This window comes from Crinia signifera, chromosome 5, assembly GCF_055691185.1.
Source record: "Crinia signifera chromosome 5, ASM5569118v1, whole genome shotgun sequence".
Classification (NCBI taxonomy): Eukaryota; Metazoa; Chordata; class Amphibia; order Anura; family Myobatrachidae; genus Crinia; species Crinia signifera.
This window is the reverse complement of record NC_139221.1, coordinates 29,232,781-29,245,036: the sequence shown is the minus strand read 5'-3', so window position 1 is coordinate 29,245,036 and position 12,256 is coordinate 29,232,781. Positions and strand designations below refer to the sequence as shown.

General features: G+C 45.7%; 1 protein-coding gene across 2 annotated transcripts in view; it reads left to right on the top strand.

The window, feature by feature from the left end:
* Window positions 1–289: 289 nt before the first annotated feature.
* The window catches only part of OXR1 (oxidation resistance 1), a 402,412-nt gene continuing 390,445 nt past the window's right edge, over window positions 290–12,256 (top strand). For both annotated transcript variants that reach the window (XM_083186876.1, XM_083186874.1), the window contains exon 1: window positions 290–446. The gene's annotated coding sequence lies outside the window, so the exon portion shown is untranslated. The remainder of the gene's footprint in view (window positions 447–12,256) is intronic.

Here is a 12,256-nt window from a genome sequence, read left to right as displayed (position 1 = left end):
AACTTTTGTAGGTGATGCATCAGAATCCGATAATGTTCACTTTTTCCAATTGCCTGACAATTTAACAGCCCTGATATTGACACACTGCAGATCTGACCCTCCAGGCAAGACAGGAGTTAATCAGACAATGCAGACAGATTAATCAGGTCACACAGCAGGATACTCCGAGAAGCAGACAGGTTACTGTTCCTTTAAGCCCCAGCTGTTCCTTTTGCAGGTGCTATTTTTAGATGCACTCTATGGTAGAATCCAGATTACCCCTACTTGCTGCAATGGTCTTGGTAGGTCCCAGACTGAGAAGGTCAGAAAACTGAGCATGTCTGTATGGAGCCAGGATGCACTTGCTGATACAATACGTCCAATGCAAAACTCCTCTAGCAAGCAGCCCATGTACACTGCAGAACTGAACAGGCTGGGACACTGTGTAACATACCTCCTGCTGACCAGTAAGTTTCTATCCTCCCCATCCCCCTGTGCATGCCTTGTGATCCTGCAGATGGGAGAGCTTGCTTCACTGTGCATACATGGGACAGAGCTAAAGGCAATCATTCATTGGTGGGAGCTGCAATGCCCGGTAGAGTACTGGATCTGTCAGGGAGCTGTCCACCGGGCAGGTGCTGAAGGAGCTGTCCACCGGGCAGGTGCTGAAGGAGCTGTAGGTGCTGGAGGAGCTGTCCACTGGGCAGGTGCTGAAAGAGCTGTCCACAAGCCAGGTGCTGAAGGAGGACAGCGTACAAGCATCATCTTATATGTATCAGGCATAGCTTTAATTGTATCTAATGTTCCAAGGTTATAGATAACCCCATAGACTTGAGTTTGCCTTTTGCATTTGTGTAAACAGTTTATAGAGCTACATTGAGCTGCACTTAGCCTGTAATGAATTTGCTGAATGAAGCAAATACTGTGTCAGCTGAAATACAAACACAGCCCAGAGGAGTGGTGTAATACAGGGACAACAAGTCAGCAAGAGGGAGCCTATTATACAGTACTGGGAGAAGGGATCAGTTGCCTTCTTTGCTATTCCAGTGTGTGAGTCACAATTGCTCTACGCTGGCTATTCTTATTCAGATCAGGCTACTGAAATATGTATATCTGTTGAGATAACTACACTGATGTTATTGTTCTGTGCCCATTATGTCAGAGCTTTGGCTAAACGATAGTAGATGCTGGTACAGAACCCAGCTGGCAGTTAAAAGCACACTGCAATTGTGTGTGGGGGTTAGTACACACAGGATATTCTCTTGTTGGCGGGAAAAGACCAGCACATTTGACAGTGTTTTTGTTTTTTTTCTACATTAAAAAAAAAAAATTTAAAAACACCCACAAGTGTTCTGAGCCGGGCTACGGTTTGCAAATTGCTGAAGGCGTTGCATACTTCTGTATTTTTTTTTATCACTCGTCTTGCCATAACGATAACAGCTATCTAATTTTATTAGGTAGTAAAGTTGCATATAATATACATTATTAAGTAAGTTTATAACTAGAGTCAAAAAGCTCATAGCGTTATATTATATTGTTTTGCTGCTTTGTATTATATCGTTATATTGCTCATAACTTTATATTGCATAGTTATGCTGGAGAATTGTTATGTGTTGTGATTCATACACCTGCACTACTGTTATGTCAAAAGCACAGAATACGTATAAGTAAGGCATGTTGGTATCTTATAAATAGTAATATTAAGACCACTAGATATAAAAAGTATTACGATAAATCTTTCTTTCATTCACAGTAGGACATAACCCAATAAAGTATCAGTGTTTTGTTACCCAAAGACCTGTATTCTGCAGGTCTTTGGGTGACTATTTGGGGGATTGTATCTATACAGATGGAGAGACTGTCATGCTTGTGGGTCCTGGTGATTCTATTGCTAACCGCCAGGACCCGCCATCAGATGGAAGGGGGTGCGTGCACAAAAGACGCTTGCATACTCCATTCCATCTGAGCCCACCGCTACCTTCCGCCTCCTCCCCGCCGTCTACCCCATCACTGCCCGCAGCCCCCCACACCCCCCTAACCATGCCAGTCTCCCTAAAGTGGAGACGGGCAGGGATTCCACTCCCCGCCACCAACTGATGGGGACGCATGTGCATATGAGACGCTTGCGCTTCCCTGTCAGAATCGAGCGCCTCTCCGCGCAGGGATGCTGGCGAGAGCTGCCACTGAATGAGAGGCGCTCCATCTGTATTTCCCTGCCCTTATTTTATCATACATAGCAGTTTAGGTGCCCATACACGGTGCATTTTGCCCATTCGATGCGATACACGCTCCTGCGCACATCACATCGCACGGCACAAAAAGTATGTGCAGCCCACTCTTTTTGGACTAGATCGCATCGCGTCTAGTACATAAAGCACGCCACTGTAGCACATCATATGCTTTTTGTATTAGAAGCGATGCGATCTAGCACAAAAAGTACTGAGCTCCATCCATGGGCACCTTTTGTGCGTCATCTGTCTTGTCTGTCTGTTTATTTGTGTGGCGGGTTTTTTTATTTGTTTTTTAACTAAACCATTTCCTGTGTATCATGTATTTCACATATTAATTTCCACGATTCAGTATACTGGCCTATTAGATTCTATTTGTTTATTTCCTTATGATGATTTGGCAGATCATAAGATTTCAGTTTCTTAATTAGTAGTAAGTAATTGTTTGTAAGATTGTTATCTCAAGTTTTTTAAATATACTGATATGTTGAGAAGAATCCAGGCCAGCCAGGTGTCAGTTGATATTATCTCATTTGAGCATTTGATGAACAGTGAAGGATGTTATTGTCGCAATAGGAACATAAATAGTTTATTGGCAGTTTTTCTAATTAGCTCTGTCACCAATTATAAGTAAAAAAAAAAAAAATGGAACATATTTCTGAGCATAAACCATAAAAATTCTTCTGACAGAGAGTATAAATATCATTTTAATAAAACATTCCCAAATGGTTGTTTATTTGACTTGACATGATGGGGGAAATTTACTAAGATGGGCGTTCTACTTCACATGTGATGTTGCTTGGGGCAACCAATCAGAATCTACTTCTCATTTATTTAGCACCCTCTAGAAGATAGTAGACAGGATCTGAGTGGTTGCCCATAGCAACATCACATGTGAAGTAGAATACACATCTTAGTAAATTTCCGCCAATGTGTTTCTGTACATATATGGCAGGCTTATATGTTGTTACGTGTGTTGCAAAATATACACGGAAGGGAGTCCATTAGGAACGTCCATATTCATACTGTAAATCACAGATTCATCAGAGGCTTTTTGTAGCAGTAAAATAAACTAAGCGTAGCGTATCGAGACTGGTTTACAAAGTGTGTTCTGGGCATTGTAATAAGATGTTCATTGTGTTTTTATTAATAGGAACAGAAGATAGTATTTTATAGTTATGTTATTTCCCCTTCTGAACTGATTACCTTTATGAGTCATTATTGTTGTTTCATTATCATTTTTGGTTAATAATATTTAATAGGGGAGAAATGAATTTCACGATGCATGATGTTCCACCGAGATCCTCAGGAGTATGTAGACTAGGTACAATTATATTATAACATATTAGACCATATCATTCCTATACATTATGTGCAAATTAACTTTACGATCAGTTCGTTGTTACTTTAAATATCATTAATTGTAAAGGTATGGCGCAGGTTAACCCCTTCTCTAGCCCTGTGCAATAGTTCTCATGCCTTGGTATGATTTGTATTTTCTGGCTCTGTGTATACTTATTAAATATATTTATCAGAAGATGTCATATCGAAGATCACAATAAAACAAAAATCAACGTCAGCCGCCTCGTCATTACTTAAATTGACGTTACTCCACCCCATAAACTCTGTCTTTAAACAACAGGCTTTAATCCTGCATAACAGTGCAGGAGACATGATCAATTAGTGCCGTTAATCACCGCTATTGTGTTAAATGCCAGTGACACAGCACATCAAATGTGATTACATCTGACATGCGATAGATACTGTAATGAGTACTGGTGGTCAGGGGGTCAGGCAGCGGATCCCCTATTAATACCATTGTGTGGATTCAAATAATTGGGTGACATTGGAGAATCTACTACGGTACTTGTGGATTATCACGGCTCCCACGATGTGCATCGCATAGCAAAAAAATCGCATCGCATGCGTTTTTTAACAGAAAAGCATCCAAATGCATTGAAATTAGTATCAAACATGTTCAATGGCCCCCAAATGTCATTTTTGAGGCTGTAGCACCCCCACTATCAACGCGAACCCGAAGCATGGCGAGCGCAGCGAGCCCGCGAGGGGCGGCGGTACGCGTCCTACGACCTTTTCATACCCCCACTATCCACGTCGGCATGGAGTTGAGAATAGAAAGTGCCCGAAGCGTGGCGAGCGCACACGGATACCTTCACAGGTATCCGCGTCCCCTCGCGGGCTTCACAGGTGTCCGCTTCCCCTCGCGGGGCTCGCTGCGCTCGCCACGCTTCAGGATCGGTGGCTCGCTGTGCTCGCCACATTTTCTATTCTCAACTCCACGCCGACGTGGATAGTGGGGGTATGAAAAGGTCATAGGACGCGTACCGCCGCCCCTCGCGGGCTCGCTGCGCTCGCCACGCTTCGGGTTTGCATTGATAGTGGGGGTGGTACAGCCTCAAAAATTACATTTGGGGGCCATTAAACATGTTTAATACTAATTTCAATGCATTTGGATGCTTTTCTGTTAAAAAACGCATGCGATCACATGCGATTTTGTAAAAACTGCAAAAATCACCACTATATATGGCATGCGATGGCATGCGATGGGAGCCGTAATAATCCACAAGTACCTCTACTACTTTAACGCAAACATTCCCAACCAAAACGACAAATTCTAGTGAGGATGTGGTCGTTGTAATGGATAGGTTCCATTGCTAAACCCATATTAGATATGGCTATTGTCCCTAAACTCTAATGGTTTATTGCCGATGATGAATACTTTTGCCATTGATGGGGAAGATCAGATGGTTTTGCCACCATGATGTTACATGACCAGCTGTTGGAAGGTGCTGAGACACTGAGCATAGCTGTGCCCCCAGCACTCTTACGAAGCCCCGCCCATAGGTTCGGATAGGCCTGCCGTCCAGTGACTAGATAAGCTGGGATGACCATCACTGGGTGAAAGTATCAATGGCTCCCTTAAGAATGGTTAGACACCAGGCAATGTGTCATTTTCAGGTCAAATGTTTCCACCTCATCACAAATTCTCACTTTCCAAAGGACTGAGACTGCTAGATTTAATAATCAAATCGTTATTTTTAATAACTTTGCAAAAATCTCCAAAAAACTTTCTTCATGTTGTCTTTATGAGGTATTGTGTGTAGAATTATGAGGGGAAAAATTAATCTATGTGATTTTGGCATAAGGCTGTAACAGAAAAAAAAGTGAAAAAAGTGATGCGCTGTGAATACTTGCCGTATTGGTTGAGATGTATAGACTTTTGTCTTGTGTGTACAGGCCACACATATCCACTCTCTTTCTTTTTCACATTTTCCGTCCTTTGGGACCCTGGCCAAACTGCTGGGTCCTACAGCGCACCAGAAACATTTGCATTCTGGTGGAACTAATGCCTACTGTATTTCCCTATAGATTGTAAGCTTGCGTGCAGGGCCCTCATACCTTTGACTGTTTGTAAATACCAAGTTTATTGTATCACTGTCTCCTATTGTAAAGAGCAACGGAATCTGCTGCGCTACAGTATATAATAAACTGCTCATAAATAAATAATATAAAATGGCGTTCCTGGGTCACTGCCAGGCATGTGTTAATTTGAACTCTGTCCTTTATCCAGTAAGCATACTCCCGTATCAAAAAGGGACGCAATGATTAATTATACGGCAGATAATAAGCCCTTTTTAGATACTGATATCACAGGAGATGCAGTGGTTTGTGTGCCCAGAGTTGATCGAAGGGCCTGTAGCCATCTCACTATATGCAGCATCAGTGGTACCACCGCTGCTTGCTACCCCCTCACTATATGAAGCACCATTGGCACCACCGCTGCCGGCACCCACCTTACTATGGCCCTTATTCTGGTTCACTCGCAAAATCCTTCTAAAAAGGACAAATTCATGCTGCACTGCAGGTGGGGCAGATGTAACATGTGCAGAGAGAGTTAGATTTGGGTGAGTTATTTTGTTTCTGTGCAGGGAAAATACTGACTGCTTTATTTTTACACTGCAATATAGATCTCATTTTGAAGTAAAACCCCACCCAAATCTAATTCTCTCTGCACATTTTACATCTGCCCCCCTGCAGTGCACATAGGTTTGTCCATTTGAGAAGGAATTTGCTTTTGCGAGTGAAGCAGAATAAGGGCCTATATGCAGTATCAGTGGTACTATCACTGCCTGCACCCACCTCACTATATGCAGTGTCAGTGGTACCACCGCTGCTTGCATCTACCTAACTACAGTATATGCAGTGTCAGTTATACCACCGCTGCCTGAACCCATCTCACTATATGCAGTGCCAGTGATACCATCGCTACCTGCACCCACCTCACTATATGCAGTGTCAGTGATACCACCGCTGCCTGCATCCACTTCACTATGGCCCTTATTCTGATTCACTCGCAAAGGCAAATTCCTTCTCAAATGGACAAAACCATGTGCACTGCAGGGGGCAGATGTAACATGTGCAGAGAGAATTACATTTGGGTGGGGTTTTACTTCAAAGTGAGATCTATATTTCAGTGTAAAATTAAAGCAGTCAGTATCCCCCCCCCCCCCTGCAGTGCATCGTGTTTTTTTTCCATTTGAGAAGGAATTTGCCTTTGCGAGTGAACCAGAATAAGGGCCTATATGCAGTGTCAGTGATACCACCGCTGCCTCACTATATGCAGTCTAAGTGGTCAGACTTGCAGGATTTCCCAAACATCCATTACCTTGCAGGTTATCACATACTGGGGCAGATGTATCATAGCAGCGCTTATCGCGCCGCTATGATACTTCCTGCTTCGCTTCAATAGCGAGGCGAAGCAGGAAGGGACATCGACAAGATGTATTAACATCTTGTCTGCCGAAGCGGGGGAGCGTTAACTCCCCCCTCCGGCGATGTCCCTTTCTGGAGATAGCGCATCAGTTAATACTGATGCGCTATCTCCTGTCCCCCAGCCGGCCGCACTGGGCATGCGCGGGATCTCGCTGTTCACGCGAGATCCCCAGCGCAGCCCACAGCTGACAGCAGGGACAGCGCTGTCCCTGCTGTTTAGATAGGGCTTCGCCAGCCTGATGCTGGCGAAGCCAAAGCAGGCTTCGGGGCAGATGTATGATTCGTTGTTATGGGGGAGAAGGGGTATCAGCGCACGTTATGTGCACTGATACCGCTTCTCCCCCATGGGGCAGATGTATCATAGCTGCGCGATAAGCGCAGCTATGATACTTCCTGCTTCGCCTCAATAGCGAGGCGAAGCAGGAAGGGACATCGACAAGATGTATTAACATCTTGTCTGCCGAAGCGGGGGAGCGTTAACTCCCCCCTCCGGCGATGTCCCTTTCTGGAGATAGCGCATCAGTTAATACTGATGCGCTATCTCCTGTCCCCCGGCCGGCCGCACTGGGCATGCGCGGGATCTCGCTGTTCACGCGAGATCCCCAGCGCAGCCCACAGCTGACAGCAGGGACAGCGCTGTCCCTGCTGTTTAGATAGGGCTTCGCCAGCCTGATGCTGGCGAAGCCAAACCCGGCTTCGTGCGGAACGGTCAGCGATGCTGACCGTTCATACATTCGGCCTGCTATCATTTTGATAGCAGCGCCGATATGGACAGGGGCGCATAGCGCCCCTGTCCATTACCGCATCCTGGCGCCGTCATACATGGGGGAGAAGCGGTATCAGTGCACATAACGTGCGCTGATACCCTTCTCCCCCATAACGACGGATAATACATCTGCCCCCATGTATGATCGTGCCGGGATGCGGTAATGGACAGGGGCGCTATGCGCCCCTGTCCATATCGGCGCTGCTATCAAAATGATAGCAGGCCGAATGTATGAACGGTCAGCATCGCCTCAGGCTGGCGAAGCCCTATCTAAACAGCAGGGACAGCGCTGTCCCTGCTGTTAGGTCTGGGCTGCGCTGGGGATCTCGCGTGAACAGCGAGATCCCGCGCATGCCCAGTGCGGCCGGCCGGGGGACAGGAGATAGCGCATCAGTATTAACTGATGCGCTATCTCCAGAAAGGGACATCGCCGAAGGGGGGAGTTAGCGCTCCCCCGCTTCGGCAGACAAGATGTTAATACATCTTGTCGATGTCCCTTCCTGCTTCGCCTCGCTATTGAGGCGAAGCAGGAAGTATCATAGCGGCGCGATAAGCGCTGCTATGATACATCTGCCCCTTCGTGCGGAACGGTCAGCGATGCTGACCGTTCATACATTCGGCCTGCTATCATTTTGATAGCAGCGCCGATATGGACAGGGGCGCATAGCGCCCCTGTCCTTTACCGCATCTCACCTGCTTCATACATGGGGGAGAAGCGGTATCAGTGCACATAACGTGCGCTAATACCCCTTCTCCCCCATACCGACCGTTCATACATCTGCCCCTTTGCCCTTTATAGTATGTTATGTGCAGCCTTCTTAAAACTTTCTACCTTTATTTTACTACTATTCCGTTCTGTTCTTCACAATAGTGAATTATTATATTCAGATGGACTCACACAGAGACATTTGGCCAGGGCAGTAATGAGAGATAATGCTGGAGAAATCAAAGATTTTTGCAGCCTTAACAAATATTCTGATATCCCAGTGTACCTCTATAACAGACAATTTACTTGCTTTTCACCAGTGGTGTCACAAGGGGGGTGCGGGCCGCTCCTGGGTGTCTCCATTCCAGGGTATTATGCCAAAATGCCATCCTTACACAGTGACAGGAGAATGGTTCTGCAGTGTGACATTAACCTGCTCAGCTCCTGTCACTGAAAAGGATCTGGCAGTGCTGGAAGACTTTTTCGAGAGCAACTGGCACGCCCTTTGAGTAAGGTCATTGGGGCTTCCCCTGTGAAGCCACACCCCATTTAGTGATGTCAGCGGCCGGGGCTCCCTTACTATTGTGCGTGCCTTGGTTTCTTCACCGAACTAGGTGTCATCGACCCTGGTGATGACACTGCTTTTCACCACAAGGACAGTGCTGCCTATATCCAACAATGGGGATGATAAAAAGTCAGAGACTTCCCTGTTATCCTTCCGGGTCATATGGGCATGTGTATATTGCTGGGGCTATCCACCAGACAGCATTAGGCTGCCAACTTAGAATGTTATTAGACTGTGAGAGGAACCTGGATGTTACACTTGCAAAAATATATGTAATCATACCCATGGAACCAGCACTGGGATGCAGCGAGGCTAACCACTCCGATATCATGTCACAACAAACTATAGCATTCAGTGGTGGAGGTTGTGGGTTGTGGGCCCAGGTGCAAAAATATAATTTGGGGCCCCCTCCTCCACCCCAACCCAAGATCACAATATGCAGCACAGCAGAGGGTGACAGGGAGAGGCAGAAGAGGAAAAAGGGACAGGGAGAAACAGTGGGTGACAGGTAGAGGGTGACAGGAGCAGCAGTGGGTCATGTAGTCCTCAGCACTGCACCTGCTGCACCAATGGTAGTTCTGCCTCTGATGGAACATCTATATGTGCCTCTGATGAAGTAAGTTATTAATGTAGGTTTGCCCAATCAAGGTTTCTTTTCCTAATTACTTAAGAACAAAGGTCCCCGATTACATCTACTCAATGCTTTCAGAAAGGTAATTGTTTGAAAAAGCCTTGTTTGCTTTTTCAAACAGGACGGAATCTATTTGGAAGCTGGCAATGCATTAATCCATATATTCTAGCAAACTTTGAAACCCTCTGCTCTCATTATAGATATCATACAGTATGTCATATATCCTAGTTGGGAATATAATTTAGAGCATGTGACAGTTTTTCACGTTTTAGAAGGATTCCGATTTCCCATATTTACAAGTGAACCACGTTGAATTTTTTTTTTTTTTTAGAAACACATTATAGTATGTTAGACCAGGGAGTTCTCAAACTTTTTTGCTCTGGGTCCCCATCAGACAATTACATTTATTACAGGACCCCAGCAAGTTACCACAGAATGGCTGCCTCACGTGTGGTAAGCTGACTTCACATGTGCGCCAGCATTGCAGCGGCACAAAACAGAAGTGAATTGAGCGTTAATGTGGTCACTGAATTCTTACACAGATGCAGAGACTAAGCTCCTGCCCCACATGTGTTTTTCAATATATTCATGCAGATTTGAAAGCTTTTACCTGCTGTGAAGGCTTTGGGGATGTCAGGGAGGCAGTGGATGACAGAGAGAGGCAGAGGGCAAGGCACCAGTGGTACACACCTAGTGCTGTAGTTACTGCCCTGTGTTAATAAGTCCCACCTGTACGATGGTATGACAATAGACTTTTCACTGGATGGAGCAGCATGACACGACCACAGCAAAGATTTATGTGGACCCATCTGTACATATATCTTCTCAATATGTACACCTATGGCAGCGATAAGTGACCCAGGTGTTGGTAATATCCCTTTTACACCACCTAAATAACCTGGGTTATTTCTGGATTAACCAGGGTCATCGCTTGGTGTTAAAGTACCTGAAAATTTAAGGTAAGGTACCTGAAAAATTACCTGGGTCCAGGGGCAGAGGAATCCATCCCTGTTAGTAATCAGGGTTAGATATGGAAAGGAAGGTAGCGGGCAGGGCCAGGCTGGTCATATGACACTTCTGGAACATTCTATAGGCGCTGATGGCCAGGGGGACTGGTGTGGCACAGAGAGACTGGGATAGCTGGGCAGCGAAGCTTACTGGGGGATGCAGTTAAAATCCCGGCGGTCGGGATCCCGACACTTTCTCCGTCCGTGGGTGTCCACGACACCCCTGGAGGGAGAATAAATTAGCGTGCCGAGCGTAGCGAGGCACCGGGCCCGCTGCGTGGCGACCGCAGCGAGCCCGCAAGGGGGGGGCGATCCACGTCCCCCCCCCCTTGTCGGGATTTTGGAGGTCGGGATTCCGGCGTCGGGGTTTTGAACGCCGGGATCCCGACCGCCGGGATTTCATACTGAATCCCTTACTGGCCACCTAAACCCCCGTGTACAGAAGAGAGATGGGTCCTCGCCCCCTGTAATGCCCCGTGTGAGTACCAGCCATGCCCCCCGTAGTGAGCGGGCACATGCCAGGGCTGAAAAGCATCCCCAGTTTTTTACTGGTAGTGGGGCAGTGTGATCATGTGACCGGGTCATCTGACCTGGATCCCGGTTACAGCATAGTGGTCAATGCCAGGCTGACGAAGCTTTAATTATGGCTGCAGGGTGTGTGAAGTGTGCACTACACACAGTGAACCCATTACAGATACCTCAGTGTCAGTATCAGGGGGGTCCCTCTTCCGTTGGACCATTCTAAGTGAACCTATGTTAGCCACCCCCTGCATTCCCATTGTAACAGGTGAACCAGGAGCGGAATCTTAGTCTTAGTACATGAATCCCAATGTGCCAGCCAATCAGCTCCTGCCTGCCATGTTACATGCTATATTTGAAAAACAGAAGCTGATTGGCTGACACTTTTTCTCTTGCCAAACCTTGATAAATCTTTCCCATAGTATGTGTTTGATTTCAGTAGAAATAATTCCATATTTAATCTATTTGACTCCGCAGTATAACAACATATAAAAGTGTAATATGGCAGATGCGGAGAATATTTTTGGAGCCAGTGTATATATTATATTCATAATGCATCAGTCTCATGATACACGGAAATGGAAATGTTTTTATATTTGGGGAGTGACTGACACACCTGGCATTTGGTAATGACTCCGAACTCCTACAGTTCTGCTTTTATTGACATACACAAAGATTGTTGGTTACCTATTGATAAGTGGTTGTTATGTTCCGGACTGGAATTCTGCACTTGTAGATGTTACATAGTTACATAGTTACATAGTAGGTAAGGCTGAAAAAAGACTTGCGTCCATCTAGTTCATCCTGGTATAGATATCCATTGCTGATTTGGTAGGTTCTGGTATTTTACAGACAGATTATATTTCTTATTTGTACCCATGGATGTTTTTCTCCAGTAAATGTTTGTCCAACTTTGCCTTGAACGCATTTAATGAGCCGGCCGTTACCACCTCTCTGGGAAGAGAGTTCCAGAGTTTGACTGTTCTGACCGTAAAGAAATTCTTTCTACTAGCTGAATGAAATCTTTTTTCTTCTAATCTATACTCATGCCCTTGCGTCCT